We start from the raw sequence: 7,807 nt of genomic DNA, 5'->3' as shown, positions 1-7,807 counted from the left end.
GAGTTGTGGGACTCATTGGAGACGAAATACAAAGCAGAAGATGTCGGCTTGAAGAAATTCATAGTCGATCGTTTTCTGGACTATAAAATGGTGGATAGCAAGACTGTTGTTGAACAAGTGCAAGAGATTCAACTAATCATGCAGGACATTCTTGCCGAAGGTATGGAATTGTCTGAATCCTTTCAGGTGGCTGCTGTGATAGAGAAATTACCACCACTCTGGAAGGACTTCAAGAACTATCTCAAGCACAAACGCAAGGAGATGGGACTTGAAGACTTGATTGTTCGTTTGCGAATCGAAGAGGACAATAGACTCTCCGACAACAAAACGAACAAAACTTCTATGGAGGCAAAAACAAATCTGGCCGAGTCTAGCAACAAGAAGAAATACAAGTTTAAAAGCAAAAAGCCAGACTCGAAGAATCAAAAGAGGATCAAAGGCGATTGCTTCAACTGCGGCAAAGTCGGACACATGGCGAAAGATTGTCGCAAACCAAAAAATGACAAGAAAAATAGTCACCATCACGCCAACGTGACGAAGGAGAAACATGTGCCCCTCGACTTAGCCGAACTTGACTTATGTGCCGTCGTAGACGAGGTCAACATGGTCGGCAGCCCAGTTAGGGATGGCAATCTACCCGCGGGTAGTGGATATCCGCGAAAACCCGAACCCATTAGGGTGGGTTTGGATACCATTTGATATCCACGGATAGTTTCGTGGGTACAATTCACTATCCATTTAGTTCGTGGGTATGGGTTTGGATACTTACTATCTGATGAGGAGTAATATGTGTAAAGTAGGGAAAGATGCGAACCAGAGGAATTACCCTCACCAGAGAAGTCATCAGAGTCAGAGAAGTCACCCATACCAGAGAAGTCATCAGAGTCAGAGAAGTCACCCATACCAGAGAAGTCATCAGAGTCAGAGAAGTCACCCATACCAGAGAAGTCACCCTCGCCAGAGATGTCACCCACGCCAGAGAATTCATCAGAAAACGCGGGAGAGCCCCGCGTAAAATTACCTATTTATCCTTCGATCATGCAAGGCGCATGCGTTATAGGCGAATTTACCATTTTGCCCCTCTATGTAGTTTATAAATAGGCTCAGCACTCGTGCATTGTAACTACGCTACCTCTTGTTTTTTGAATACAACAGCTTTTCTCTCTCGCACCCAGTTCTCCGGTCGTCTGTTTTACTCTTTCCGATCATCTCTACTAGGTATAGTTTACGATTTCAGCTTGTAGTTTAGGTGTTGGTTTCGTGAAACACCACTATCCATACCCGCGAAACCCGTTTACCCGCCAAAAATACCCGCTAATTATCTGTCAATTACCCGTCAAATATCCACAAAAAAATTCATAAAATATGGGCCTTGAATATATATTTTAAGGTTATGGGCTAGCATATTATATTTGAAAATAGGCCCAAATAAAAATTGAAGGAAGGCCCAAGCTCTAATACTATTATTCTGTTTCCTATGCCCTAATTCTCCTATGCGGCTATGCCCCTAACACGTTACACACTGACACAGCCGCTCAACCTTCAGCAGCTCAACCATTTCTTCCCTTGTGGCAGTCGAGATTCAAGCCACCAGCCGGCCGCCGCCCTCGCCCAGCAACGCCGCCCTCGTCCAGCCGCCGCCCTCGTCCAGCAACGCCAGCTACTCGCCCAGCAACGCCGCCCTCCTTGCGAAGTCGCGGTTCCAGCCACTAGCCGGCAACCACTCACCCAGCCGCTTTCCTCCACGCCCTGGCAGTCCGGCACCGCCCAGCCGTTCAGAGTCCAGTCCAGACGCCATTAAAGGTATCTAACTTGAGTTTATTTAATTAAACTAAAATATAGTAAGTCATTTAAATTGTAATCTAGCAATTAATCCGAAATATGTTAAAGATTACATATGTTGGCATTTTAATTAATCTGAAAATTGAGTATATTATTTATTGAATAATCAGTGGCTGCAAATTGATTATATGTTTGGCAAATTGAGTATATTATTTATTGAGTATTTGTCAACACTATAGTGGCTGAAACTTGAGTATATGTTTGGTGACTTGTTAATATTATTTATTTGTAGGATGTTGACACCGATAAACAGCAGTGCCCCTACCTCTCAAGCTTCGGCTCCTAGTCCAAGAGATGAGCAAGTTCCTCTTCTAACTGAAGAACGGAACGAAGGGGAGAGTGAACAAGTTGCAGCTGGAAATGAGGAGGAACCGGAAGAAAATCGTGGAGTAAAGAGAAAGTTGACTTCACCAGTTTGGAATGATTTTGTAAAAAAGAAAGTGAATGGAGTTTGGAAGGCTAAGTGCCTCCATTGTGGCAGTCTTTTATCAGGTGAAACCAAAAATGGTACTTCTCATTTGTCTAATCATTTGAAGTCTTGCCTTTACAAGAAAAGAGAAGGTGGGAAAGTCCAGTCTAGTTTGAGGTTTGCATCTAGTGAGAAAGGCATGTTTCTGTTGAGAATTATGTTTTTAATCCAGAAATTGCAAGGAAAGCACTTTATTCAATGATTATTCTTCATGAGTATCCACTGTCTATTGTGGATCATGTCGGGTTTCGTAACTTTGTTAGTGCACTGCAACCTTTATTTAAAATGGTTACTCGAACACGATTAGGAAGGATATATTGGATCATTATGAGGAAGAGCCAAAAGAGAGCTCTCAATTACTTGCAAAAGAATAATGCTCGGGTTGCGATTACGACTGATCTTTGGACAGCCGACAATCAAAAACGAGGATACATGGCAGTCACGGGCCATTTTGTTGATGAGTCTTGGAAGCTTAGAAGCAACCATTTTGAGGTGATTTTCGAAATTCAATTAATTATTTAATCTTAACATCTTTGTGGTTCTCATATCATATATTGTGTTAAATTTGGCAGGTTTGTATATGTGCCGTGCCCTCATACAGCAGAAGTTTTGGCTGAAGCATTGTATACAAGCCTTCAAAGTTGGGATCTTGACTGCAAGGTATCCACGTTGACTCTTGATAATTGTTCTACAAATGATAAATTGGTTGAGTTGATGGAAAGCAAGATAGGGGGACCTAATCTTTTGTTGGGTGGGGAGGTTCTACACATGCGTTGTTGTGCACATATTCTTAACTTGATTGTGAGGGATGGATTATTGATCATAGCAAAGTCTATTGAAAATATCTGTGATAGTTGTGCTTATTGGATCCATGATGGCTATTGCTGTTATTCTTGATCCTCGAGGTAAGCTAGATCTTTTGGAAGCTTGTTATATTTGTTTATTTGGTGAAGATAATGCTGAGTTGCACATTGATGAGAGTCAAAAGATTCTAGTTAGATTGATGGATCAATATCATTCTCAAAATGAAGAAGGTGATGTGAGTTTGACCTCTTCATCTGGTGTTGGTGGATGTTCAAGTACCCTCTTCTGAAGTGTTGACAATTTTCAAAACACTTACTGGGAGAAAGAAGAGTACTAGTGGTGTAAGATCAAAGAATGAGTTGGATCGTTATTTGGAAGCAGACAATCTTCCTTGTGTTGATGAAAATTTTGATATACTTGGTTGGTGGAAGGTGACTGGAACACATTATCCTACACTTCGCCTCATAGCTCGTGATATCTTTGCTATCCCCAATCACCACAGTGGCTTCCGAATCAGCTTTTAGCACTAGTGGGAGGGTTCTAAGTGAGCATCACAGTCGTCTCAAACCAAAGCTATTAGAAGCATTAATGTGTACTCAAAATTGGCTACGAAATCAACTTGAAGGTATGTAAATTTATAATTATAATTAATCTTTTATTTCATATATCTAATGTAAATAATTGCTTATTTCATAGGTCAAGGAAAGAATGGAAGCTTTTGGACTTGTCTTGAAGATGAAGAAGAAGAGTTCAATGAAGAGGGTTCTATTTCTACTGTCGAGCAATTATAGACATTGTTCTTTGTTGGATTTTATATTTTAGTTGATGAATTTGAACATTATTATTGTGAATTTGAATTTAAACATTGTTCTTTGTGGATTTGAACTATGATATTTGTGTTGATTTTTTTTTCTATTAAATTTGTTGTATTTATATTTAAATTCTATTTCGTGGGTATCCAGCGGATAGTAGGTATCCGGCGGATAGTGGGTATCCGGCGGATAACGGGTATCCGTCGAATAGTGGGTGACGGATACCCGTCGGATAGCGGGTTTCGCGGATACCCGACGGGTAGCGGGTATCCGCGGGGTAGTGGGTTTGGATACCATTTGATATCCATGGATAGTTTCGTGGGTAGCAACCACTATCCATTTAGTTCGTGGGTATGGGTATGGATAGTCACTATCCATACCCGTTGTACCCGATTGCCATCCATAAGCCCAGTAGGTTGGTGGATCGACACCGGTGCAACTAGGCACATCTGCGCTGACAAAGCAATGTTCTCCTCCTATGAAGTCCTTTTCGGAGACAGGAAATTGTACATGGGCAATTCTGCCGCATCCAAGATCGTCGGATCTGGAACCATTGTGCTCAAGATGACGTCGGGACTCAAGATAACCCTGCAAAAAGTGTTGCATGTTCCCGACATCCGCAAAAACCTGATCTCAGGATCTGCCTTGAGCAACGCCGGATTTAGACTAGTGTTTGAAGCAGGCAAAGTTGTAATGACCAAGAATGGTCGCTATATAGAAAAAAGCCACTTAGATAATGGTCTTTTCAAGCTTAATGCTATCCATGTACTTTGTAATAATGAAATAAAGGACAAAGTTACCTACTTGGTTGAGTCTCCTAATTTATGGCATGATAGATTAGGACATGCTAATCTAAACACACTACGTCGTTTAGTGAATTTATATTTATTGCCAAAATTGACTTTCGACCAACACAAAAAATGTGAAATTTGTGTTGAAGCTAAAATGGCAAAATCTCATTTCCATTCAGTGGAACGATCAACGAAATCTCTTGAATTGATTCACACCGATCTATGTGATTTAAAACTTGTGCAAACAAGAGGTGGAAAGAATTATTTTATAACATTTATAGACGATTGCACAAGATTTTGCTATGTGTATCTTTTGAGAAGCAAAGACGAAGTATTTGAAGCTTTCAAAACATACAAAAATGAAGTTGAGAATCAACTTAACACCAAGATCAAAATGATTCGAAGTGATCGAGGTGGCGAGTATGTTGCACCTTTTGAAGAATTTCTTCGTGAAAATGGCATTATTCATCAAACGACTGCACCTTATTCTCCACAATCAAATGGTGTGGCAGAACGAAAGAATAGAACATTGAAAGAAATGATGAATGCTATGTTGATAAGCTCAGGCCTATCACATAACATGTGGGGGGAAGCTTCGGCTAATAAAATTTTGAATAAATTACCCCAAAAGAAACAAGATAAAACTCCATATGAATTATGGAAAGGAAGGAAGCCGTCCTATAAATATACAAAAGTGTGGGGGTGCTTAGCAAAAGTTGAAGTACCAAAACCCAAACAAGTAAAAATAGGACCAAAAACTGTTGATTGCATCTTCATAGGATATGCAAACAATAGTAGTGCGTACCGATTCTTGGTACACAAATCGGAAGTACCCGATATAAATGAGGGAATGATTATAGAATCAAGAAACACCATATTTTTTGAAACTATATTCCCTAAGAAAGAGAAGAATGATACAAGTTCGAAAAAGAGAACTTATGATGAAATTTCGCTTAAGGATAATGGACCAACATGTGAACCAACACCGCAACCAAGATGCGGAAAGCGAACAAAGACTCGAAAACCTTTGGTCCGGATTTCGTAGTTTATACTTTAGAAGACGAACCAAAGACAATCAAGGAAGCATTATCTGGTCCTGATGCCGATCTATGGCGTGAAGCTATCAATAGTGAAATCGAGTCAATCTTATCCAATCACACTTGGTATATTGTTGATCTTCCTCCGGGAAATAAATCTTTGGGTTGCAAGTGGATTCTTAAGAAGAAATATAAAGCCGATGGATCTATTGATAAGTATAAGGCACGTTTGGTAGTTAAAGGCTACAAACAAAAAAGAAGGGTATGATTACTTTGATACATACTCTCCAGTCACTCGAATTACATCCATTAGAATGCTACTTGCTATAGCCGCATTGTATAATCTTGAGATACACCAAATGGATGTAAAAACGGCATTTCTAAATGGAGATTTAGAAGATAAGATATATATGGAACAACCCGAAGGGTTTGTAATTCCCGGCCAAGAAAACAAAGTTCGTAAACTTGTCAAGTCTTTATATGGACTTAAACAAGCTCCCAAACAATGACATGAAAAATTTGACCAAGCAATGATGTCAAATGGATTCAAAATCAATGAATGTGATAAATATGTGTACATCAAAGGAACATCCGACAACTTTGTCATTGTCTGTCTCTACGTTGATGATATGCTAATTATAGGTAGCAATAATAAAATCATCGTAGAAACTAAGGAAATGTTAAAGATTTAACATGAAAGATATGGGATTAGCGGATGTGATTCTAGGAATTAAGATCCTTAGAACACCCGAATGAATAGTCTTATCACAATCTCACTATGTTGAGAATGTGCTTAAGAAATTCAAAGCTTTCGATCTACCTCCGGCTAAAACACCTGTTGACTTAAGTATACACTTAGCCAAAAATCGAGGAGAACCCGTATCACAATCGGACTATGCTAGAATTATTGGAAGCCTAATGTACTTATCAAATTGTACAAGGCCGGACATAGCATATTCTATTAGCAAATTGAGTCGGTTTACAAGTAATCCTGGAAAGGATCATTGGACCGCATTGATAAGAGTGTTGAGATACTTAAAACACACAATATCTCATAGTATACACTATTCGAGATATCCCGCAGTTTTGGAAGGGTATTGTGATTCCAATTGGATATCCGATACTAAAGACTCTAAATCTACAAGTGGGTTTGTATTTACCATTGGTGGAGGAGCAATATCATGGAAGTCTTCTAAGCAAACTTGTATAGCCCTATCTACAATGGAATCGGAATTTATTGCTTTAGACAAAGCCGGCGAAGAAGCCGAATGGTTAAGAAACTTCTTAGAAGATATTCCCTGTTGGGAAAAACCTTTACCTCCGGTTATGATACATTGCGATAGCATGGCTGCCATAGGGAGAGCAAAGAATAGTTTGTATAACGGTAAATCTCGACATATTCGTCGAAGACATAATACCGTTAGACAATTGATCACTACAGGAATAATGTGCATTGACTATGTAAAGTCAAAAGATAATATTGCGGATCCGTTTACTAAAGGTATTAATCGTGATCAACTGTATAACGCAATAAGGGGAATGGGATTAAAATCCACGCATTAAGAACTTTCATAGTGGTAACTCAACCATGATGACTGGAGATCCCAAGAACATGGTTCAATGAGAGAACTAAATTATGGAAGTTCAAGTTGAGCACTTGAAACTTTCAAAATCCATTCTCATAGCTGCTCAAGTGCAAAGCCTGCAGCTTGTGGTAAAGGGTAAGCCGTCAAAAGCTTTTAATGATTCCTATAGCCTTATTAGGTGGAGTATGGCAGGATACTCTTTATAGGAGATCACCTATACAAATGAAGAAGTGGGGCCGCTTCAAATTATCGATAACACTTGTGAATCCAAGAAATGGTCCAAGGCCATAAATGGACACAACGTAAGAACGAAAGATATCAGATCTATTATTGTGTGTATGTTGTTGACTTGGTTTACACAAAAGTTGACCGGTTTAAGACCTCGCGTTCACCGAGCAACAAGTAAATCCGATGGCATTACACTAAGGAAGGTTCAAAGCTAACAACTACCTATCCTGATGCAATA

Source organism: Salvia miltiorrhiza, chromosome 4 (assembly GCF_028751815.1).
Source record: "Salvia miltiorrhiza cultivar Shanhuang (shh) chromosome 4, IMPLAD_Smil_shh, whole genome shotgun sequence".
Taxonomy (NCBI): domain Eukaryota; kingdom Viridiplantae; phylum Streptophyta; class Magnoliopsida; order Lamiales; family Lamiaceae; genus Salvia; species Salvia miltiorrhiza.
The sequence above is the reverse complement of the archived record's forward strand: the minus strand, read 5'-3'. Positions refer to the sequence as shown.